The 27159-nt window shown below is 41.8% G+C and overlaps 1 protein-coding gene across 9 annotated transcripts in view; it reads left to right on the top strand.

Annotated features, from left to right (window-relative positions):
• Window positions 1-27159, top strand: part of BMPR1B (bone morphogenetic protein receptor type 1B) — a 451702-nt gene that overhangs the window by 156570 nt on the left and 267973 nt on the right. For all 9 annotated transcript variants that reach the window (XM_083179085.1, XM_083179084.1, XM_083179077.1 and 6 more), the window contains one exon: window positions 14000-14121. The gene's annotated coding sequence lies outside the window, so the exon portion shown is untranslated. The remainder of the gene's footprint in view (window positions 1-13999; window positions 14122-27159) is intronic.

Raw genomic sequence — 27159 nt, 5'->3', positions numbered from 1 at the left:
TAGGAGGTGATAGAATGTATATTTAGATGCAGCCAGTAATAAGATGGCACATTTGGCATTCACAAAAATAATAAGCATCTTATAATATGAATGTATAATTAATTAGCAGTGTTAAAATGTTGCTCTGATAGTCTTTCTCTGAATGAGGATCCGTCCACAAAATTTTTAATCAAAAATTCTTCATAGAGATCTACCAACAAGTTGAGGGATGGGGGCAGGGCGGAATCTAGGATTTTTGTCACCTGAGTAAAGGCAGTAATAGAAAAACAAAAACATTTGGTATCAGAGTTCTCATACTGGACTCGGAGGCTATCACTGGGGCTCTGCAAGAAAAAGCTGGCTTGCACCCATGCAATGGCAGCACCCAGTGGCGTCAAATGGGGTGTGGCCACTCTCCGATTGGGTAACTCCTCCAAAATGCTGGCTCTTCTGCAGTGTCAGGAGCCATGTACTGCAGTATGATTTACTCATGCAGCATCCACCTCCTGTGATCGAAGAGGAGCTGGTGACAGTGCAGCCACTAGTCTCCGTGGCAGCCCAGTATCTCCAGATGTCCTGGACACACTCCTGGAGTGATGCAAAAGGGATTTTACAGTTTGCCATGCCCCTAAATACCTGAATTATTATTGAGGGTTAATAATGACCTCTTTGAACATACAGGCAGAGTGCCAGGCTGGGGTGCTGGGAAGAGCAGCTGGGCACCAAGATCACGAGCTAGGCACAGTCACACACACAGCCAGGGAAGGCCAAACTACTCCTGCTACCATCAGGAGCTGTGGTTGGGTGACAGCAGCAGGCCAGACCATGGTATATACCTCAGCAGCAGCAGCATTTCTCAACTGAGCACATGCTGCTGTGAGCTGTGCTGCAGTGTGGCCAGGAAAGTGTATAAAGTACTTTTCTCTGTGTATTCTATTCTAAGGGTGCATGAATATGCCTCACACAATTCAAACAAGCCCCCTGAAAAGTATCTGGGCATGCCCAGGCTCTCTACTGCCCTGGTGAAGGGCTGCCTGAAGAGCCAGCCAGGCCATCTCAACCCAGAGCAAAGTTGGCACACAACAGCATGATGTCATGGGATCTGCCACTCAACTCAACCATGTGGTTAAGCATCACTGTGTTACTATTACAGCAGCATTGGGAAGAGTTTCCTCTCGGGTTGAAAAAAAAAGGGGGGGGGGGGCAGCTCCTGAGATACAGCGAATCGGAGGAAAGGGAAGACAGCCTGCGCCTCTGCACCTACTCAAATCTGGCATGGGGGGCATGTATTGTAATGTTGACCTTTTGTACCCAGTGCCCTCTGCATGTATCCAGTTATGGGTAATTTCAATATAATAAAATATAATAATTACAGCAGAAATATGACAAACTACATTCTCTACTTAATTTAATATAGTTTACAAGGCAAAATGTGCTTGGGAAGATGACCTACTACTGTATATCATTTGAAGAGCCTCTCATACGACTGGCAAGTCCTGTTTGGATTGTATTAAATCATGCATATAGCTATAAAATTCCTTACTATTACAGTAAAAAAGCCTAGTAATAATATATTGTTCTCTGAATATTTGTGCACGTGGTATTCCCTCCTTCCTAGCAAATGTCTATTGTGTCAGTTTGACGCATTTGGCATTCAGCCAAAAGGTTTGCAACCTTTACAACAGCATTGCCAAGAGGAAAGAAATGGGGAATGGCGGTTCATTGTTGCAGCGATAAAATACTACGACAGAAATATAAACATACTGTACAAAGGGGCAGATGTACTAAGCCTTAACAAGATATAAATGCAAGGATGATAAGGAGAGATAAATGTCCAGCCAATCAGCTCCTTACTGACTTTTTTCAAACACAGCCTGTAACATGGCAGTTAGCAGGTGATTGGTGGACGTTTATCTCTCCTTATCACCCTTGCATTTATCTCTTGTTAAGACTTAATACATCTGCCCCATTGTGTGTGTGCATGACCCTGATATGCAGATACAGGTCTGTACTCATTCTGGTCTTCCTTCCACACACACTGTACAGCACAATATGATATCATACTGTAATATCGTTCTTTTATAATTACATATACGCCACACAACGATCTACTTGAGTGTGCCATCCACTTATTACTGAACATATTTCATTGTAGTTTTAATTTCATCACAATCATTGTAATGAAATTAATCATCTTTACATATGTCTATCCTATACTGAGTTGGGTGCAAATTGACCACATCTGTCTTTTTGTGAAATAGAGCATTTCAGAGCTTCAACATGATTCTGACAACATACCTTCCAACATGTGAGTCCTGCCACACTGGAGGCAGTGGCACAGCCGCTGGCTAAAAGGGTTGGGTCTCAGGGGGGTGGGCAGGGCCTTGGATGGAGAGGTGGGGCCTAGCACAGCGACCCCTGCTTTGGCATTTTTTGGACACGCACAGTGCTCGCTGAGAAGCTGGGCAGCCACGTCTATCCCTCCACTACTAGATGCCTATGAGTTTGACTGGCGCTGTTTGTGGGACATTTGGAAATGATGTGATAGTGTGATCGTACGTAACCACCTTGACTTATGGGAATGTCATGGGTGTTTATCAAACACTCCATGTAATTCATGATGTTGAAATATTTGTTTTGCATGTAGCATGGGGCTGGTACAGGCACTGGTGCTAGTTGCGGTGAGCCAGGGTAATATCAGTTGGCTAGTTTGTGCTTGTACACACAAACCCTGTTGGGATACTGGCTTTAGTATATGGTAGCAAATCAAGGTGCCAATTCTCCGCTACAGCCACTTTGTTGTGAGACCCAGAAAACAGCCCCTTTAATTATAGATTGTAAAACCCTTTGTTTTCTATACGTAATTATGTTTACTGAACTTTGTAAGTTTGTATCTCTATAATGTGCTAGAATTATATATAAGCTTTTGTCTGTTCCCTTTTGTGCAGTGATGCTTAACCCTTGTGACACCTTATGAATAAAATATAATGACAACTGCAATCAACTACACTGATACATTATATTGTACCCCTTCATTTATATTACACATGGTAATAGTTATAATAAGGCTAACAAAGTAGGATATAAAATGACAAATAAAGAAGCAGTGTTGCTATGTACAGTATGTAGCAAATATGCATAGAATAGAAGTGACAATTAGGTTCTAATAGTGTTCATAACTCCGGATCACAGATAGCATTAGTGACAGGTGTTTTGCCCAAATAGTAGGTGCTGTATATATGGCTATTTATTGCTGATCGCTATATTTTACTTTCATTCAGTTACATAGTGATTAGCCTAACTCTAGGAGAGGGGAATCTACAAATGTTGTGGGTATACAGTGTGGACTTAATTGGGATTTTCTAGATTTTACTCAAATATCAGTAGCAATTTAATTTATTTAATATTTGGGAAACCACAATGGAAATAATTTAGATGTGGACATACTGTAATTGCTATTGCTGCTGCATATTTTTTGCAACTTTTTACCCAAACATGCATCTTAGGTGCAACTTAATATGACTAACGTGCACCAGGTGACTGTGCTGGTGAACTTGATAGGTGACACTAATATGTATGTATGCGACTGAGTCTCTGAATGTGTATACAGATAGCGATGATGCAGCGGCTGTGTCTATTTACATGGCAAGTTTTGTGTGTGTGGCGCATATCAAATAATCAGTGCAGTCTCCTAGAGCAGTTCTATTGAGACTAAAGGTGGCCATACACACATAATCTGCAGATCTGTCTGGTTGGAACAAAAACATGGTTATGGATGAGAGAAAATGACAGTTGACCATTTGCTTGGAAATGCTGGAAAACTGACAAACTGTCATTCATCCATAACCATGTTTTTGTTCCAACCAGACAGATCTGCAGATAAATCTTACTAGTGTATGGGCACCTTAAGATGCATTTTTTTGGGGGGAAACAACAACCCAGTGCTAACAGTCTCACATTACCAATAGGCTCTCTCCCACCAGGTTCCTCTTGATGCATGGGGTATTGAGGCTAGATGTATGACAATATGGTTTAGGCAGATCTGTATATATAGGAAAAAGAGGTGGAAAATGCTACTTTAAGAAAAATGTTAAATTAAGTGTCACCAAGCACATGGTTTTCGATGTAAACCTGACTCAGTTAAAACAACTTTGTGTGAGAAATTAAGCACCCCTCTTCTATGGATAGGCGTCCTGTACCTATTGCAGACCTTTCAGATTGAGGCACAGTTGATATACGGAGGTAATGGTTCCCAATAGATAATAATGTCTTGATTGTTAGGGGTCCTGTTGAAGCTATAGATTATGGCTGGGATGACAAGTGTTGTCCCTTGGAGTGGCAATCATGGATTTAGGAGTAAACTGTTCGTGGACCAAGCAAATTGACCTCCAAATGGTCGATGTCACTAGGGTCCTGGTTCAGGACTCCAAGGATAATAAGCAATCAAGTCCAAGAATGTCCAATGGAGCAGGGGTGCAAGTCACTGACACATTTCGCTAGGTAAGCTCCAGCCATTTTTCTGTAATTTATTCATGGGAGTGACTATCCCTATTTTAACAGCTGCTGGTTGAGAGGGTAGTTCCATGTTAGTGCCTGAAATAATATCAGTATGTGATTTTGGGCCAGATGTACTAAGCTTGAAAAGTGATAAAATGGAGAGTGATAAACCACCAGCCAATCAGCTCCTACCTGCCATGTCACTGGCTGTATTTGAAAAATGACAGGTAGGAGCTGATTGGTTACTGGTTTATCACTCTTCATTTTATCACTTTTCAAGGCTTAGTACATCTCGCCCATTGTAATTGTTCTAGATCTGTAGCTGTGTCTGCATACGAGCGGAACCACACAATTTCGTGTGAGCTTTATTATTTCTCGATATGCCTTTTGTGCAAACAATTCGGAATTTGTCCTTTTGGTTTTATTTCTACCTGTTTCAAACAGTTTATGGCGATTTTCTTATTTTAGAGTCTTAGAACAAAGGTTTTTTTATGTCTTTCACTTCAGCTTAAAAGATAAAATTTCTTCCTATGATCTTCACTGTTTGGTAGTCTTCTAAAGTAATAAGGTGGAAATGGGTGAACTCTAATGGAAGACAGATTTTATAAATATTTATGAGAGCTTGGTCTGAGCGATGAATTGCCTTTAAGGACTATTTTTGTTCATATAAATACCTGCGCTCCTCAGATCTTGCACTGCAGCTTAGTGTGCCTTCATAACCACATACAGACAGCACACCGATTGGAAATACAGCAAATGTAGAACATGAAGTTGTTAGTATTCATGAAAGTGCCACAAAAACGTAGGAAACCTTCAAACTCCACCACAGGAATGAAATCATACTATAACCCTTGTTGTCTGGGCTAAAATAGAGCCATGGTTTGGATGTTATGGTTTGAGTGACAACGCTCCAAGCAAAATTGTTTCTGACAGACATAATACCAGCAAACTGTCAGCTTAACAATATATGTGTTTTATCGCCTTTGTAGTTCATCCAAATCAGTCCTTCAAATCCACTAGCAATAACATCACTGAGACCTTGAGGGAGAGACACAGATCATTTGTAAAATTGCTTTAATTGACGATTGCACTTGTCCTGTTAACTTTACTGGCACTGAACTCTGTCCTGCGGAGGAGAGGGTGGGGTCATTTTCTTTCTTTCTTTCTTAGCTAAGTAAATACCTAGCACTATAATTATGCTTTTAAAATAATGCATTTTAAGTGATTAATACAACAATTAAGACCAAATGGAAATTATTTACACTATAATTTTTTATAGTTTTTAATTTGTAGGCAAATTAGAAGCATTTGGTGGCTCATGGTGGGTTCTGGAGATTACCCATCTATTTCTAATACCGCAGGAAAAAAAATTCCAAAGCAAGACATTTGGGGCCTAATTCAGAACTGATCATAATACAAATTTGTTTTAAAAATGGGCAAATCCAAGTTGCACTACCGGTGGGGCATATGTAACATGTGCAGAGAGAATTAATTACTGTATACTGACCTTGTCATCATCAAGGAAAAATATTATGTCTGCCTAACATAGAGCTGTGTGGAGGTAGCCATACTGGCCCTTGGATAGTTTGAAAATGTTTTTTTTTTTTTTTTGCTTCAATATTATATCTGCTCTATTACTTTTTCTTTTTTTTTTATAACTATAGTAATAGAGAATGCATTTGTTTTTGCTATCAAAATGTTTTCTTGTGCTTATGACCTGGCTCTCTGCTAGCGTGTACTATTCAGGTGTAAGTATACTTGGGGTAAACTTGGCACATATGCTATGGGGGCAGCGATAGATGCCTCAGACTCCGCATAGGGGCATAAATATGATAGTTTTGCATTTAGCTTTTTAGATTTTTTTTTAAGCCTATGCAACCAACTCAGCATTGCATTATCTCCAAAGACTTTAATGGCATATAGGATTATGTGCAACTCCTAGGTATGACGTCTTCATTTTCAGTGCCCAAAAGGAGTATGGTGGAGCACAAAATAGTGGTTTTGTAAGGATTAGGGTTCATAATGATACAGTAATTAAGGTTTGTTAGGATTATGGGGATTCAGTGGCAAACGCAGGATTTTCAGAAGGGGGTTTCCAGAAGGGTGGAGCAAAGCACGGAGATGGACACTTAGTTCACCCAGTATATGCTGGGTCAGTTAAAGTATTATAGATAGACCAAATGTTTATAAATAATAATAATAATAATAAATAAATGAAATAAAAAATATATATATAATATAAATATACATACATATAGGGGCATCAACAGCAGTGTAGACCCCTGGGCATATCAATGTATTGGGGCCCCTACCGATCCTTCAGCGGTAGGGGTGTGGGAAGCTTTGATGTCCTGCGGGTGGTAAGGGGTATTATATCAACCGCTCAGCATGTAAGGCCTGGATCAGTAATTTCCACTAATTACCCCTTTACTACACAGATGGTGGGAGATGGAGCGGGAGAAGGGGGCATTGGGCTGAATGAAGGGGCCCTGATACATAACTTCCAGGGTGGTAGAGGATGTTTAATATGCAGAGGAGGAGTATATAGTGGAGTGGGCTCTTTATTCATAATTTTCTGGTGGGAGGACAGCTTGCTTGACTGCAGATATCTCCAGTTCCCGGAAATAGATTTCTTAGATTGTAATGGAATTAAAAACTATAGAATCCCACCTACCAAATGGTATTGGGGACTAGGGGATCAGAATTCAGGAGGCAGAGCAATCTGCCGACGAATATATAAAACTACATAACCAGGTGTGTGTAGCTGGAGCAGTAACCAGCTGTTGGAAGGCTGATATCTCTGGTTCTGGGAAAAGTAGAGACAAGCTACAAGTGTCCATCAAAGGGGGAGAATCCCAGCTTTTGGAATATATCCTCAGAAAAACTCTAAGTTAGACAGAACCTGAAATATCTGACTGGGAATAACAATTAACAGGCTTGGATGGGGACCATTGCTTTGAAGTCAGATATCTCCGGTTCCCAAGGGCCGATTTTTACAATTCTTGTATCTATGGAAAGAGGGGACCCTCAGCTTTCAGGTGAGGGCCCTTAGACTCCTGGGGGGGGGTTTCTGGGTACTCAGAAACCCCCCCTGCGTGCGCTACTGGGATTTATTTGGGTAGAGCTAGGCACTGTAAATTAATTGAAGGATGTTCATTTTTGTCTTGATGTTATTCCATCAGGAATGTTAACAGTTACAACAATGTCTTGCTCTTTTTTTTTTCTTTCTTTTCTTTCTTATAATTTTTCTTATAGATTTTTTAATTACAACTAGCCCCACCTGGTGAGGTAATGTGTGTGAGGTAAATGGCTGAGGAATCCCTGGCAAGTACCAGAGACGGATTTGCTCACAATATTTGAGCCCTGGGGTACATACCGACATTCTACACATGTGCAGCAGTATACACTGCTGGAGATTTGATGTGTGTTGATAAGAGATGCACAGAAAAGGTAGCCAGGTGAGGCACTGTCTCACCTGCCATAGACTTTTTACTCCAGAATTTTGACTATAAAAATGATTAGAACTGTAAAAATAAGAATTTTGTTATATATTCTTTGTATTTTTTACATATTTTATAAATTCAAATCTACGGTATATACGTTAGTATGACATGAAAGGCCGTGCCTCACCTGCCTCACCCCACCGCACGCCACTGATGAGCGCCCTGTGCGGAAAGTGAACGGGCGGTTGACATCCACTGATGTCAGCTGCCCACCCCCTGCACCATCGGTGCAATAGCATGGGAACACCAGTGTTTTCACTGGTGGGAATGCCCATGAAATGCTGGGCGTTCCTCATCGGCACGTTCTTTCGCCTCCGGACTCTGCCCGCACTGCTAGGTGGGAACGGGGCGGCGAACAAGCAGTTCACCGTGGCTGCTCGCACCAAGTGGCTGCACATGTGCATAAAAGTATATGTGCAGTCGCGAAACATCACTCCCCTGCGTCTGGAGCTAATCAGCCAGAATACGGACCCTAGTCTCTATAGACTTATGGCATGTATTTTTTTTCTTGTTCTTACCTATATCAAAGTTTTGTGCTGTATGCAACATGGAAAGAATCTTGCAAATTACAATGCTATAAAGTATTCTTGATATAAAGTTTTATTACTTCGTTTATTACCTTCAAATTGTCTGCCTATCTTTATCTGAATGCCAATTTATTTGAAGAGACTTTTATAAAAAGCTTTATATTTATTCATTGTTTATCAGAAATGCTGTTGCCAGCTGTGAAATCCAGCTGAATTGGATAGTGTTCACGTTTGGTTTTCCAGCTAAACTGCAGAAATTATGGCCTGAAAACAATTCTTAACCCATTGGTCAAACAGGCTGAGAGTTTTTACAAATATATGTGGTTCCTTATTGTGATACCCTACACTAGGCTTTCCCAACCACGGTCCTCAAGGCACACCAGCAGTGCAGGTTTTAGTGATATCCAGGTTTAAGCACAGATGGTTTAATCAGAATCACTCAGGTACTAATTAAGTCACCTGTGCTCAAGCCTGGATATCACTAAAACCTGCACTGTTGGTGTGCCTTGAGGACCGTGGTTGGAAAAGCCTGCCCTACACAGATATATCAGGTTCGCCGACCTGCCAACCACCCCACATGCTGGTGGTAGGAACTTCCGACAATGATGTCACAGTTGTGATGTCTCAACCGGCATATCAAGCAGCTGATTGGTTAATTTGTATGGCATACCAAAAAGTCTGCTCGGTCAGTGTGATGGCCAATCAGATGCTTTGTGGCTCCAGTTTGTACTAAGCTTTAGTCTCAGCTGAACAACGTAAAGTATACGCTCTAACTATAAGATATATTACGGAGCATCAGGTAATATTGTGGGGAACAGGGCCTGTACAGTATGTCCCACTTTCTACTCTGCTCTGAGTTAGCAGCAAGCAGAATTAGGGATGCTGATATAGGCTTATGTAAACAAGTAGGACACTTTCATGTGCACCTCCATATTTTAATTGCAGTGAAGGCTGCATGTATGGAGGCTCATAGTCACATGGAGTCAAGGAATTTAGTTAGTGGTTGTAAGCAAAGCAGTAGGAAAAGGAGCCAGACAGAAAAATAAGAGGTGAAGGTAGAAAGTAATATTTACTTTACAGTATTCGAAGAAGGAAGGAAATTTACTAGGATGGGAGTTCTATTAAATATGGGATGTTTCCCATAGCAACCAATCATATTCGTACTATTTTCTAGAAAGACAAACAACAAAAAACTTTAAAGTCCCAAGGCGCAACCAGAATCCCTGCTGCTGCACCGCAAATGAGGACCACAGGAAATCCTCCAACAAATCGACGTAAGGGTGGTAAGTGGCACTGGATTCAATTCTCAATTTTTTTTATCTTCGATGTAGTTCTCACGAATATTTTCGGTGGTACGCCCACCTATCCTTCCAATTATTTTACACTTTTTCATCTGAGCACTGTCTCACTACTGTTTGTTCGATTTTTTACACGCACCACCACTCCGAAAATATTCGTGAGAACTACATTAAAGAAAAAAACTTGAGAATTAAATCCAGCGCCATTCAACACTTCCTACCCCTTCTTTTCTAGAAAGTGCTTAATAAATAAGAAATAGAATCTGATTGTTTGGTATAGGCAACATCCAATCTTAAGTAGAACTCCCATCTTACTAAATGTACCCCTATGACTCTGACACTCCTGGCACTACAGCATGCTATAAGGCATATTGGGGGTTATTCTAGTTCACTCTTTCTGACAAAATCCTTCTTAGATGGACAAAACCATGTGCACTGCAGGTGGGGCAGATGTAACATGTGCAGAGAGAATTAGATTTGGGTGGGGTTTTACTTCAAAGTGAGATCTATATTGCAGTGTAAAAAGAAAGCAGCCAGTATTTACCCTGCACATAAACAAAATAACTCACCCAAATCTATTTATGCACAAGTAACATCTGCCCCCCTGCAGTGCACATGGTTTTGTCCATCTAAGAAGGATTTTGTCAGAAAGAGTGAACTAGAATAAGGCCCATTGTTCGGGATTCTGCATGTACAACAGAAAAGCCTGGGCAGCAGTATTACCAACATGCATACTGTATGCTGTGTTAATTTTTAATCATCAAAACTGCAATTCACATTTCATTGCTGTGTTTAAAATTGTATTGCTATGACAATGCCATGTCTCTGTCACGCCTAAAAGGGTTGAGTCTGTCATGTTCGGGGGACTTGTTCGAGGCTCGAGTGAAATGGAAGCTTGGAGGCTTGAAATGGTTTATCCATGCAGATGTGTGGACCATGGAGTGGGAGACTAAGTCCCAGGCCTGAAGGTGTGGCTGGCGTTTAGAGCAGGAAGGTTCATGAGTAGTGGAGCTAAGTCTACGAATCGTCAGAGACAAAAGGAGTACTGTAACGAGACTGGAATTGTAAGAGAGACAGGAATCGCCTGGAACCAAAGAAGCTGTATGAGCCAGCACACCACTGAAGTAAACCCAATAATTTAATCTCAAATAGTCAAGTTTGAACATCAGGGCGAATCTGTTTCGGCATCAAGCCTTCATCCTGGACCGTTGTTTTACCCTAGGATGAAGTTTTGATGCCAAAACAGATTGACTAACATGCCACTGAATGACTTAAAGGATGGGTGACTATTGTGTCCCAAATAATGATTGACTTGTTTTTTTCATTGGTGAAGCTGTCCTGAGTTACTTACGTGGTGTGCTGGCTCATACATGTCTGTGTGACAACGGACTAATGCTTTCTGATTGCTTTTTGCCGGCTGTTTATTACCGAGTGCGGATCCCAGATAGATGGATAAACATAGGCAAACCAATATTGGCAGCACTTATCGGCTATCTTCAAGCCGATAAGTTATTTCAACTGCCATCCAGTTCAGAGGGAGTGCGACCAAGAGACCCAAACCTATAGAGGGACTTTCATCTTCCAATTACATATTGCACTGTTTAGAATTATTCCAGAATATTTAGTCATAACTGGCATATCTGAATATATTGCTGTAATGATTGTTTTTACTATAGACCTCATATGATATAATTTTATTTTAGACACATAACAAATGAAATCCACCACAAGGAGTCATAAATAGCAGGTGGTTAATTTATGTCAGATTTCATCCAGAAAGCTCTCAAAAAGTATCTACGTGCATTCTTTCATCTCTCCCTTCTGTTACGGGACAGCAGCACATGTTACTTCTGATGTTGCTCTTGGTTTCATCTGCCTCATAATTGTTTTTCTGTCATTAGATGTATTTATAGTTTGATAAATTATTTACAAATGTGTTTAGTTCTTTTCTAAATGACTAAAAGCAAATGATGCCATGTTATATTATTTATCAGTCTTTGAATAGACATTTTGCTATGTCCTATATTTAACATTATTTGAAAGTAATACATAGCTCGCTATATCCATTTTATAGTCTAGATACATTTATTTTCTATTGTCAAAAACTGTTTACCCTTTTCTGAATACTTAGAAAAAAACATTATTAAATGGGTTCAAATCTGCTTTTTTTTCTTACATACTTGCTAGCAATGCCCTGAACTCATATTTTAAAATCCATTCCAAATACTAAGGGGGATATTCAATCTGTGTCGATTTTATTTTCCTTGCCGAGTATTTTACTTTTTCGTTTTGCTCGACAGATTATATTAGCTCGACGAAGCGAGATCTCGGGTATTCAATGTGCCAATCAAGCGAGACCACTCCCGTCGAGGTTGTAACAATGTTGCGAGTTGTGTGCGTCACTTTTTCCCGTTTCCCGCCTCGACATCTTCTATATAAGTCCCTGTGCTGCTCGCCACGTGTGAGCGAGCGAGTTTGCGGAGGAAGTGTATGCTGTACGTGGGTGTAGCAGAAATATTGCTTGCATTTTGCTGCGGAAGAAGCGTTAGGTACGTGTTAATTAATCTGTGTAAATAATACACTGTGTAGTTTGACTTAGGGCATATAGACATTACAATGAGATTTCAGTAATTCGAATGCACTCTGCATTATGTACATCAAACAGTCCTTCTTCATAGAAATTGAAGAAGGTTAGCTTTCACTACATTGCAAAAATTGCAACCAAGATTGTCAGTAATCAGCCAGCAAGAATAAAGTTATGACCCCTTCCTAAAATGATTTTAGACACTCTTAACAAGTAGTTCACAAAATAGATAACAATAGTAGACTATTACATATAGGTATATATCACAAATCTGTTATACGGACCAAAATAAATACATAATATTTTAATCACGCCACACAAGCCTGGCGAGACTTGCAAGACGAGAACTGCTGAAACTGACGTCGAGAAAACCAAAAACAGAAAAGATTGCATAGGTTACGAGAAAAGTCGACGAAAATGTGTGGACAAAATGCTCGATAATGCAAGCTTTTGTGCCCTCGACAGTCGACCAAATCGAAAAAATATGAAAAACGGGACAATAAAAAAATCGAGAAAAAATGCAGATTGAATAATCGAGGACGAGAAACCTAAGGATTCTGGGCGAGATAACATAAAAACTCGCGATTTCACAAAACTCGACAGACATTGAATACCCCCCTTAATCTTAACAAAAACCATTACGCATGTCAACATTGATGATATGGAGACACGATGAACTGTTGCCAAATCCACCATGGGGGTCTAGTGGTGTCTTACCTTCTCCCGGAGGCAGCTTTAGCATCTACTTCCTGGTCATATCAGCATTGTAATGAGTATTCTACCCCCTGTCCCTATTCCTAATTCCTAGCCCTCCATCCCCTAAGTGCCATAGCTGTTGCGTCCTCAGTATGTCCACATTTCACATGCCAATATTTCAGTTGGCGTAACATTTTTGATTGTGCGGCTTTCCAATATAAGATACACAAATCTTTGCATGAACAGTAAGTATCTTGAATTAACATTAGCACAGATGGTGTAATGATAAGCAAACCGATACCTTGAAAATGTTACCACAAAAAAAAAATCTGAGATAGTCTGCATTCCCTATTCTGTATTAAAAGAAGGTATCTGTTTATTTCCTGCCTAATAGGAGTTCATTGAATACTGATAATGAATCACTGCTTTATTATTTTTTTGACTGAACATTTATGATAAATTGACAATACAAGATAAGCCCTGCAGACTATGGTCCTGATTCAGACCCAGTTGTACGTTTTCCAAATTTTGCAAGAGCAAAAGATCTACTGGCGCTAGGTAGGGGTGGACAGCACAGGGAAATTCTGCCCCGCTTGCCACTGCGATGTTCCCTCCAATCTAAGTGATTGCAGTTTAAGTGTTCAAGCATGGCACTTGTGCGTATTCGCAGTTCTCAGAAAATCACAATCTGCAATTTTCAGAGCTTTGCAAAGGAGTCTGAATTATGTCCTATGAGAAAATCTGTATCACAGGACTTCATTTAACAATACAGTCTCGTACAATGTCCTTTTCTGAATAGCCTTTTTCATAATGTTTTCACATCTAGGGAAAAGTTACTTTCAGCGAAGTCAGTGATTTCTTTTTCTTTTATAAAGTGTTCTTTGCCTTTGAGCCATTTTTCTGTCTTTATTTTAGCTGTGACTACACACATGAATTTTACAGCAAGACTCAGCAGCTTCACGGGTGAGCGAAAAGTTTGATCCGCTAACATTCTCACAGCTCTAAGTTATCTGTGGGAAATTGGACAGAAAATACAGGTGCGTATTTTAGAATTAAACATTTTATGTCATTCCCATATTTTAGTTGAAATAAAATAGAGTAGTTTGCTATATGGCTCTGGTGGCAGATCTAGGTAGTTGGTGTGATACCAGTATGATGGTAAAGCCCTTATTGCACACTAACTTTCACACTTGGGATTTAGTCAATGGGGTCGATCCTATTAACCACGAACGGTGCAGATGATTTACAAGTTGCGAATCATCACAACACTTTACGGCGGGTCGAATTCACTGAAAAGTGCTCGCACCTCCATAGGGGTGTGAGCAATTTTCAGAGAATTCAGCCCTGCGAATGGTGCGAGTTAGGCTTAATTCGGGTGCCATTTCCAGCATTAAAACGGCACCTGAAAGGCAACTCGCACCCTTCGGGGGTTAATAGGATCGACCCCTATATAGGTTATCAGCAAACAAATATATTGTAACATCTTTGGAATTAATTAGCCATTGCAATGTATACATTCTGTATCTGTTTGTTATTTTGCGCTACTGCTCTAAGGCAATGGTTCCCAACTTTGGTCCTCAAGTACCCCCACCAGTTTACATTTTCCAGTTCATCTGGCAGGTGCACAGGTGCACTCATTATTCAGACACAATTTGAAAATATCCACAGGTGAATCTAATTGTTTTACCTGTGATTCTGTGTGGAGACCTGGAAAACGTGCACTGTTGGGGGTACTTGTGGACCAGTGTTGGGAACCACTGCTCTAAGGTACTGCACACGCCATATGAGTCATAAATGATGGTGCTGCTGTGTTTTTTTTTTTTTGTAACAAAATGTAGAATTACCTAGCAACTGTCAAAGGAAACTATTTCTCTGTCATGAAGATAGACTAAACTTTGGAGAGCAATAAAGTTGAGAGAAAGTAGCAGCCATTCAGCTCCTAACTGCCACATTACAGTATGTAAAAATTGACCTAAGAGCTTGTAGGCTGGTAATTTATTTCCATCTACTTAAATAAAATAAATCTACTATACTAAGCACTAATGGGGATACACATGGGGTGATTTTCACCCCATTCTAAGCAATCTGACTAGATCGCTTAGAAATCGAGCACTGATCCCTCCTTGTGTACAGCCCTGGGCGACGGCGGTCCCACACTTTGCCATCGCCCGCAGGGAAAGACATTGCTTGCACTGTCTTTCTTGCTAGACCAAGGGACTTTGCCTATAAACAATAGGGATGTGCGAGTTAGGATTGGGGGAATCCAAACACCCACAATCTAAACTTGCCCTCCAAGCCTGTTCGGAGCATGGGTCTCTGGACCTTGAGAGATCCAGCAGTCGGATCTCGCGATATCCAGTCCCTATAAAGGGGCAGGTGGCCGGACGCCCTCTTCACTCCAGTCTAGGAGAGTGAAGAGGCAGTGTGTGTCATGGCTGCCTGCTCGGCTGCCTGCTGTCCTGCTGATACTTTTTTACTTTTTTACTACTAGTACAGTATACAGTGATACTGCTATTGTCCAGTCCAGTGATAGACAGCACTAAGTGCTTTAGTGTATATAGGTGTGTGTGTGTGTGTGTGTGTGTGTGTGTGCGTGTGAGGTTTAGGGGGATATTCAATCTGTGTCGATTTTATTTTCCTCGCCGAGTATTTTACTTTTTCGTTTTGCTCGACAGATTATATTAGCTCGACGAAGCGAGATCTCGGGTATTCAATGTGCCAATCAAGCGAGACCACTCCCGTCGAGGTTGTAACAATGTTGCGAGTTGTGTGCGTCACTTTTTCCCGTTTCCCGCCTCGACATCTTCTATATAAGTCCCTGTGCTGCTCGCCACGTGTGAGCGAGCGAGTTTGCGGAGGAAGTGTATGCTGTACGTGGGTGTAGCAGAAATATTGCTTGCATTTTGCTGCGGAAGAAGCGTTAGGTACGTGTTAATTAATCTGTGTAAATAATACACTGTGTAGTTTGACTTAGGGCATATAGACATTACAATGAGATTTCAGTAATTCGAATGCACTCTGCATTATGTACATCAAACAGTCCTTCTTCATAGAAATTGAAGAAGGTTAGCTTTCACTACATTGCAAAAATTGCAACCAAGATTGTCAGTAATCAGCCAGCAAGAATAAAGTTATGACCCCTTCCTAAAATGATTTTAGACACTCTTAACAAGTAGTTCACAAAATAGATAACAATAGTAGACTATTACATATAGGTATATATCACAAATCTGTTATACGGACCAAAATAAATACATAATATTTTAATCACGCCACACAAGCCTGGCGAGACTTGCAAGACGAGAACTGCTGAAACTGACGTCGAGAAAACCAAAAACAGAAAAGATTGCATAGGTTACGAGAAAAGTCGACGAAAATGTGTGGACAAAATGCTCGATAATGCAAGCTTTTGTGCCCTCGACAGTCGACCAAATCGAAAAAATATGAAAAACGGGACAATAAAAAAATCGAGAAAAAATGCAGATTGAATAATCGAGGACGAGAAACCTAAGGATTCTGGGCGAGATAACATAAAAACTTGCGATTTCACAAAACTCGACAGACATTGAATACCCCCCTTCGGCTTAGTATACTCTCCTATGCTGCCTGCATATAATAATTTTTAAATAACCCGAAAATAAAAGGGTTATATTAATCCGTATAATTTTTTCCGGCTTTGTCGTGTGTGTGGTTTAGGTACACTCTACTGTGCCATGTATAATTATAACTTCAGAAGGATAACGAAGAACAAAAATTTGGAGGATAAAATTGGGAAAGAACAAGAACCACTTCCTTCTAGTGCTGAAGCTGCTGTCACTAGTCATGACATAGAACATTAAATGCCATCAACCTTGTCTGCCAAGGCCGATGCCCAATGTAATCGTATAGGGCATGTAAATCCCAAATGCCAAAGTTCAGTAAGTTGAATCAAAAAAAAATTAATTTAAATCATTTGAGGATTTATAAGCTTGACAATATGCCATTTATGACACGGAGTGGCAAGGAACGGCTAAGGCCCTGGCCTATGTTCATGATGAGTGGTTCAGCTTCACACAACGATCGAAGTTCTCCCCCTCCCCCTTCTAGAAACTTGAAGAGATTTAAGCTGTCATCAAAAACAGCTAGAAACTTTTAGAGAGTTAAGCGGTCATCAAAAACACAGCAAACAACTGTGCCTTCTAAAGACATGGTATTACATATCCCCAAGGAGAGTCCAAGGGTGTTGGTGGTTGCGATGCCTGAGGTGGCTCCTTCCACCATTTGCAGCACGCCCTCTGCATATGCTGGAAGGATCACCCACAGTACAGTTCCTGATTTTGATATTGAAAGTGTCAATGTTGTACACCAGGAGGAGGATATTGATGTAGCTGGCCCTGAGGAGGAAGTTAACAAGGAGGATGCTGCTGATGGTGTTGTGGCTTGCTTAAATGAGGCACCGGGCGAGACAGTTGTTGCCTGTGAGATGCAAAAGGCTGTCACCATGACTGGGCAAAAGACCCAAAAATCCACCTCTTTGGTCTGGAATTATTTAAATACTGATCCAGACAACAATTGCTTTGCCATATGTAGCTTGTGTAACGCTGCAATAAGCAGGGGTGAGAACCAGCACCTTGATAAAAAAAAGCTTGCAGGCTTTGAAATTTCGACAACCACAGTCTGCTTTTGTCCGTTTATTTTCGTCCGAGTGCTTCGCCTCACATCGTCTATATGTATGTATGTGTGTATATATATATATATATATATATATATATATATTTAACATGAGTATTGTCTTCAGCGCCCTATGTATGTAATGTCTTATTAAAAGCAATTAAATATATAAAAAGAAATACGCTTGTGGCTTCTTTTCTGAAGAATTTTTTTATTTTCATTTTCAGATAGCATCAATCAATACCTATATATATATATATATATATATATATATATATATATATATATATATATATATATATATATATATATATATATATATAGTGATGTGAAGAGACGGCATTCTTAGGTCTTTGAAGAAACATTTCAGGGGCGAGAAACACCATAACTTATATCACAGATATAAGTTATGGTGTTTCTCGCCTGAAATATTTCTTCAAAGACCTAAGAGTGCCGCCTCTTCACATCACTATCTACCCTCCTCCTGGATTGGAGTAATTGAGGAAGGCACCAGGGCAACTACAAGTAAGATGGGATTGAGTGCCGGTTCCAACCAACAAACATATTTATATATATGCAGGGACCCGGCACTCTTCCGTTGGTGGGGTTGTGGTAACCTGACCCGGGTGCTCATCTCTCTCATACATATTGGTGCAAATGAAGTGGCACTCAGAGACTTGAATAAGTGAAAAATAGTAAACTTTATGGAGTCCATTTTCATTTATTCAAGTCTCGGAGTGCCACTTAATTTGCATCTATATATAAATATATATGTCTCGCCCGGTGCCTCATTTATATATTATTTCCAGGGGGACCTGGGGATGCTGTCTTCTATATCTATATATATATATATATATATATATATATATATATATATATATATATAATGGTTAGCGAAATATGACCCACTTCAGAATGGTGAAGCGTGTGTTTTTTAGCTTTAAATGTGCCGAAATTGTAATCACAGATTATTCTAGTGATGCTCTTGTTATTTATTAAATAAGTTTAATAGTGGCGCAATAACACATATATACATTTTTCATAGACTACACTTTAGATAGCAGCCAATCATCATCTTACTTATGGGAAAAGATACACAGGGTCCGGGATCTGGCGCATCAGAGCCCTGGCACTGCTCACAGAGATAAGGGAGCAGATGGGCGTGTCTCTCCCTGGGTACAGTGACAGAGAGCTATGGGAGCAGCTGCCCGCGGTACAGGCTATAAGTACAATAGCACCAGAGGAGTAGCTAGGTGACATGGTGCCCGGAGCAACAGTAGGTTTCGGCACCCCCTCCCCCTAGTCATTTTTCCTTCTCATAGTAATGCTCCTTACACATTATGCCACACAATCTGTAATACTCATTACAGAATATACCACACAATCTATAATCCCCATTTACCCATTCCACACACCGTAATGCCCATTACACATTATGAACCACACCATAATACCTAGTAGACATTATGCCACACACCGTAATGCTCATTGCACATGCCACACACCGTAATGATTAATCCACTTTTATGCCACACTGTAATTCCCATTACACACACTGTAGTGCTATACACGGAATTGCGTAATTATACATTTTGCACGCCCCCTCATAGCATTTTAGTGGTACTTACACATAATGCACCCTGTAGTGCTACTTACACACATTATGGTCCCAGTACTGCTGCTTACACATATAATGCCCCCCTGTAGTGGCATTCCCTCTGTGCACAATACCCACACTAGTGCTGCTTACAAATCTAATGCCCCCTGTAGTGCCGCTTCCTTACTCACATAATACCCCTACTAGTGCCGCTTACACATAAAACGCCCAGCAAAGACCAACAATGTATATGTTACTGGCACCACTGGTCACCAATATTACTGGCTATGGGTAAATACAACATTGATGGGCAGTGTACTGGTGCTGCTGCGGCATAGCAGGGGAATGGAGCGGACGGCCTGTACCGGAGCAGTGGAGGGAGGGAGCAGGCGGGCAGCCGGACTAGATGGGTGAGCAGGAAGAGAGAGGACAGCAAGTAGTGTGCTCCATGTGGAGCACGGGAGGACAGTAGCGGGCGGGAAGCTTGTATTGTGCTCTGTACAAGCAATCCAACACGGACAGCCGAAGAAGCAGGGGGAGAGAGGACGGCAAGTAGTGTGCTCTGCTGGCGCGTGGCTAAGGATGCCGGTGCCAGGGATGCGGCGCCATGACGTTGTGACCCAGTAAGAGCGCTCGCCAGGTTTTTACTTTCACACAGAGCAGGGCAGTGGAGCCGGCGGCAGAGTGCACGGCTTCGGCACCTGGTGACATTTCGGCTCCCGGAGCTCGTGCTCTGCCGGCTTCCCCCTAGCTATGCCTCTGGTAGCCGCACTCAGGGAGGGAGACATCAGCACCACTATGCAGGGCTCCCTGTGTCTACTGCTGGCACTGATGCCCTCTGCCAAACCAGCACTACACTTTAGAAAAGTACGGGTAGCAGTGGCGTAACTAGAAATTTTGCTCCCCCCTGCCAAAAAACTTTCTGGCGCCCCCCCCCCAAATAGTGCACCTACACTATAGGCGACTTACCTTAGGACCCCCTTTCACAGTATGACACAATGTGTAACGACACATCTCACGTGTGTGTGTGTGTATGTGTATATGTATATATGTATATATGTATGTGTATATATATATATATATATATATATATATATATATATATTATAATGTGTGTGTGTGTAAATTGTGCTTACCTGCCATAATTCTTGTTTCTGTTGGTCACTTTTAATGGCAGCCACCAGCCATGGATGGAGGAGGCGCAGGCCCACATGAGGATGAGGAGGTAGCAGATGTACAGATGAGGAAGGACGAGAGGGGTGCCTAGAGGGACAAATGTAGATTGTGGCAGAGGTAAAGAAAGGAATGGCATGGATATACAGATGGAGCCCCTGCCATCCTTGGCCGGGGCTCGCCAGACCCTCCCCGCTGGCGAGCGCTGGTGGCAGGGGCTACACTGAACTGGGACGCGCGTGCGTTTCACACGCGCGCACGTCCCAGTCTCTCGGCGGGGACGCTGCATGTCCCTGCCCCTCTCCGCTTCAGGGAGATGGGCAGGGTTAGGGGGACGCTCGGGGTGGGGGGTTTGAGGGCGACGGGGGCGGGGACCGGAGGCAGGCTCCATTGCCCATCTGTAGAAAGTACCAAAGACCTTACAAAATATATTGAAATTCTTGCATGCTCATCAACTTCTCATCCATGCACACACCCTGCCTATTCAATTTTCCTTCACTGCCCACTACTACATTTTTCATTTAATTTCCCTATTCCCACATTTTTCTTCACATGTCTCCCCTGCCCATCACAATTATCCTCAATTGCCCCCACCATTCAAATTTTTCTTCACATGCCCCCTTCTCATGATATTTGTGTTACCTGTCCATATTTTTAATAACATGCCCCCACCTCCCACCATTCACATTTTTCATCATAATGTTAGCACATTTCCTCCTTGCCAATCATTTGTCATCAGAATTTTATGACATTCCATTTCCCACCCCTCTTAGCCATTATACCTACAATATCTTATTCACTCCTTACATGATGCACACCCTGCACACAAGTCGTCCCCCCCCCCCCCCCCCCTTTATTCCCACTACATACAGTTTCTGCTGTGTCTACTCTTTACTAACTGTAGCTGCTGTGTAAATATATCTATGACTGCAGCTTCAGCTTCCATTACTGCTAGTAGTGCAAATGGTCTGAGGGGAGAGCAGGGGCATTCACACACATAGCACACATTCACACACACAGCACACATTCACACACACACACACACACACACACACACACACACACACATAGCACACATTCACACACATAGCACACATTCACACACATAGCACACATTCACACACATAGCACACATTCACACACATAGCATACATTCACACACACACATACATAGCATACTCACAGCATGTACAGACACCAACATAACATAGATACACACACACATCAGATACACACACACACACACACACACAAGCACAGCATAACTTCAAACACATAGCATACACACAAAAAAGATACACAGCATGTACAGAAGACACACATAGCAAACATACACACAGAATACATAAACACAGCATGTACACAGTCACACACACACACACACATAGAATACATACACACATGCATACAAGCACACACACAGCATATACACACAAACATACCACCTCCGAGTCCTCCCCCACTCCCTCAAACTTCAGCAAAGTGTACCACTACCTAGTACCTACTCAGCTGCTGGCCACAAGATTCCAGGGCAGGCCTTCCTTCTCTCGTACAGGACAGGACACGCTGGAGGCTGGAGCTTAGAGGATCTGCACACTAGCTCCCTCTATCTGCAGCCAGCGGCAGCCTGTCTCTATGACACTCGGAGCTTAGCTGCCGTCAGAGGGGAGAGAGAGTTCCTGCTGCCGGCGCCGCTGACTGACAGCGCGTCCCGACCCAGTCCCTGCACTGCACCGTGGGGTATGAGGGTGTAGGCGCCCCCGCTGCCCCCGCTCCCCCAAGCGGCCGCGGGGGTTGCCTCACGCTAGTTACGCCCCTGACGGGTAGCAACTGCACTGAGTTAGCAGTATAGATGGCTGCTGCATGTTTCACCCAGGGTATACTACATAATACCCTATATCAATAATATAGAAAGAGGGATTGTGGGTTTAATCTGCGCTAACTTTCACTGCTTAATACAAGTGGATGTAAATCAAATTGCTGACACATTTGTTGTTAAAAAGAAAAAAGTTTACTTTATTTAAAAAAAGTATATATATCCAATACACTTATTAAAAGATCCTTATATAGTAATGATAATCACATTCATAGGTGTCCTAATACCAGTATACTGACAGACAAGACTAACATACACAAAACATATACAACCTTTTTCTTCTGTGCAAAGGTTCAAAGGGCAAGGCATTGCCGCTGGGTACTGAACAGGTTAATCCTTTTGGTATACAGTCTTATGCAGTAATCCGGAAAAAAAGCAGTCAAGGGTTATAGAACAGGGGATTTGCCTACCAGTGGGGAATATTACCAGGCACCGATGGTTTGCTGCAAGTCCCAGGGAGCGATCTTCGTCTGCCGGCCTATCGCGGCAATGGTGATAGTAGAGTGCCGCGTCTGGAGGAATCGGTTGCTCTGTGATCGACACGTTTTGCCTGTGTAACAGGTTTTCTCTGGAAAAATCAGAGTAATCAATCTCTTCCCTGGGTTCCCCTTTTTGTGGAGCTGTAATATGGACTTGTGAACCTTTTGCCATCAAATTTGCACTTGGAGAAATCTCATATATAGCTATTTTTCGCCACCTATTGGTGATTATTCTTTGTGTAATGTAAAGTGAGAAAACTGTTTTATTAAGGCCTACTTAAGGTCGGGTTATTAACAATTTAGTCTTTGAACAGCGTAAAAATTCTTATTAATTGATTGGATACTGGGATGTAAAAAGGCGTGTCTGAGCTATGCTTGACCAGCCCTCTGACAAAGTCTGTGTGACAAAATATGTAAGGGGTGTGGCCTAGAGGGAGAAGATTTGTGCAAGGGAGAAGATTTGTGCAATGAAGATATTTTCATTTTATGTTGTAAAATTGTACTTTCTATGCTTTATGCACTCACGGTGGGGTATTCTGTCTTTAATAGTACATGGTTTTATCCTGATGTTGTGAGAAAGCTGCTTAATTGAATACATTTTGCACAAATGCATGCACTATGATGCACCTTTATCTCTCTCTCTTTTCTCTCTTGCTCGGGGGCTCATCCCTTAGCAAAGTAATATATTCAACAATCCAGATGTCACTCGGAGTCTCCCATCAAACTAGCAATAACAGGAGTAGTCTTAATGTTTCAGGGATACTCCACCTTTCATTGTACATAGAGAACTGGTGGGATTTATATAGAGAGCATCTTTACTATTAATAGTATAGAATAATATTATGGAATCATACCCATTTTAGTAAAAGGCTTTTGATCTTATTTTCTTGACCTGTGTTAAATATTTCTCTTTGGATCTGTTTATTTTGCACGTTCTCACTGCCAGATAAAATACTTGCCAGACCAACATTTTATCTGAAAGCCAAGCCCCTACAGATACGATGGTCATGCACTGCAAAATGTCTCATGGTGTATGGCATCCGATATCTGCTCTCTTCTTTTGAGGAAGAGACATTTTCCCATTCATTCCCATGGGGGCATGTCCATAGACAGATGCAGCAGTGCATACACTGCTCGATGTAGCCAACTTTCAACTTAGACATGCAGGGCCGGACTGGCCATCTGGCACTTCTGCCAAATGCTGAATTTGTCCTGTGCAAGCAGCCATCATACCCTCGGCTGCTGTGTGCTGTTATTATACTGGGGATCAGCCTGTGGGGTCCAGTTAGTATTATCATACAAGGGGAGCAGCCTGTTGGGTCCAGATTGTGTAATTTTCTATAATGGGCATTACGGTGTGTTCCATAATGTGTAATGCCTCCTTTTTCTGATGCCACATCTCTTTTCCATGAGACCACGCCCCCTTTTCACAGTGCGGATTCGCCGTGAAAGTGTCCCGCCTGCTGCAGGTGGGCCTGTGTGCTCAAAAAGCCAGGGCCGATTTCTGGTCCTAGTCCGGCCTTGTAGACATGGTTGCTTCAGGTGAACATGCTGGACAAAATATTCTTCTGCCAATATTACCAGCTTTACTCCTATTCTAGTTCTGTAACAGTAGGCATCTGACAAGGAGTTCTTTTTTCAGCCTCTCTAGCTAGCAGTTTTGTTGGTGTAAGTGCTAGTAAAAAGCATACAGGTTAATGGGATACTCTAACTCCACAATGCACCATTAAATAATAAAACTCAAGGTATACAATACGTCCCTTCTGTGTTTGTTCCAAAGTTGGAAAGTATTGGATATTTCGGTTATGTCCATTTGGATTATGTCCAAATGTAGAAAAAAGGCGGAGAGGAAAGAATATTCTGTATGTGTCAAACAAGCTACAGATAGAGCGCCTCTCAGCCAGCCCTCCAACCGTCACCCACTAAAAGTAAATACCAAGGTCTACACTCACTCACAGAAGCAGTTTATCATTTCAATCACATAAAGGTTTCTTTTCACAATTTTCTTTTGTAGGTGAAAGAATAGCATACCGCACTCACAGTATGTATGGGGCACGCTATTCTTTCACCAACACAAGAAAATTGTGAAAAGAAACATTTATGTGATTAAAATTATCCACTGCTTCTGTGGTGATGGTACACCTGGGTATTTACTAGAGATGATCGGGTCCAGTTTAACTGATTTACTTGAATCTCAAAGTGGGATCTTATTGGCTATCCAATAGCTATGACAACTGAAATTGCGATAATTTGGTGATAACAACCGAATAAATCAGAGTAAAACTGAACCCGCTCATCTCTATTATTTACATCTAAAGGTCGATCAAGGGCACTCCACTATAGGGCTAAAGATACCTTGATGTGTGATAACACCACTGAGAGAGTGTGAGTCCATACTAACAATTCCAGTTGGAGGCATCTCTGGTGGGGATTTTCCAATGGGAGTTAATTAGAATGATCTTACACATATATAAATGTATATAAATGTAAGTATAGAAGTAATGGGTGCAGTGTGGGCCCTAGTGAGGGGTCCATATACACAGCACATACTGCATCCACTGTACCTACACCATTGCCCGTGACTGATTTTTTTGAAGATAGAATACTGCTTTTTTTTAAAATCTAGGTATATTCTTTTTTTTAAATAATATTTATGTGTGTGTGTGTGTGTGTTTATTATTACCAATTTCAGCTGCTTGTATTAAACTTGAAGCTTCTTCCCTTATTAGGGCCTTATTTTTCTAAAATGTGCCCCACTCTTTCGCCTTACTAGTTAACTTATTTTGGCAAATATGTAGGTGTTAACATTCCTTACCAATTGGCTGACCTTTATAAATTGAACTACACCCCTATACTACAGGGAATCTATAAATCATTTAATAATTGGAACTGTTTGCCCCTTTATCCTCTAAGTAAGAATGCATCTATTAAAGCAGTGTTTTTTTCACTAAGCTTACATACCCGTTTCAGATTCACCCCATGAGAATACCTCACTTTGATGCACATATAAATATGAATTAGAATCTTGGCCTTGACACAGTATGTTCCATGAATGCAAGCCTAAATATTCTGTTGCAAAAATTGAGGTTGACTTGCAAATATCTCATCCTATTGAGAAAAAAACCTGACTTGGCTTCCACAGGCATCAATCCAATTAAGTGTGAGTATGCAAAAGAGAGTTTGAAACTCACATCCCACAAATGCGCATTTGCGAGAAACAAAAGATCCATATTAATGTGCGGTACTCGTGGCAAGGTTGCATGACTTCAGATTGCATCCCATCAGGACTGTCTTGCAATCTGTTTGGATAGATTCCTATCCTTGTGTATCCCTCTGAGTATCCTTATAGATTTTAAGCTTGCGTGCAGGGTACTCCTACCTCTATATCAGTCTGTTGTCATCCGGTTTGTTTAAACGATGCTTCCACTTGTAAAGCACAACAGAAATTGTGCACTATATAAGAAACTGTAAATAAATAAATAAATACATTTTCTACAAAAAGTATATGAAAAGTGCATATAAAAGTGGGAAAACCTTCCTAAACACCAACCAGCTGTCATAGCAGGACAGTGGCGTAGCTAGTGTAAGGCAACCCCCTCTGCCACTTGGGGGAGCAGGCGGCAGCGGGGACGCCGGCACCCGCATACCTAGCAACTGGGCAGCAGCGTCTGCGGCCTGAGACAGCGGGTGGCTGAAGACCCGGGATCACAGACTGCCTGAAGCGCGCGGCGTACAAGTGACACCCGGCCTCCCAGCTAACTCGCCCTCTGTCAGCGGTGATAGCCGTAGTAATTATTAGAACGCAGGGTTACCCCAGCGTCCCCGCTCTCCCTCCGGCCGCCCGGCCATGTCTCTCTGTACTCTCCCGCTGCTCTTCATCAACCTCAGCGGGAGATGCTGTTCAATCTGGACCAGCGGTTGCGGGCGCAGAACAGCCCCGCCGGAGAAGACTAAGAAAGGTGAGCGTTGGTGCTCCGGGCAAATTGGCTGCTACCCGACAGCCCCTAGCCCCTGAGGCAGCAGCAGCAGCAGTGTGCATGCGGGAGCCGAAGCCCCTGGTGATGCAGGGGGGGGTCTAGGCTGTAGGATCGGGGAATCGCAAGCTAGCTGGCTCTGGCTATGGGCATAATAATATAGTTCTATAATTATATTGATGAGCCTGCACTGCTGGGGTGAGGCTGCAGGGTCCCTCAGGATCACCTAATCGCACCCTGTGTGATTAATTAATTAACTTATTTTTTTATGGTGGCTGTGCCTAAAAAAAGCTTATATGTGTGTGATCAGATTTACACATTCTGCA

The sequence above is a fragment of the Crinia signifera genome, chromosome 1 (genome assembly GCF_055691185.1).
Source record: "Crinia signifera chromosome 1, ASM5569118v1, whole genome shotgun sequence".
NCBI lineage: Eukaryota > Metazoa > Chordata > Amphibia > Anura > Myobatrachidae > Crinia > Crinia signifera.
This window is presented reverse-complemented; position numbering and strand designations above follow the sequence as displayed.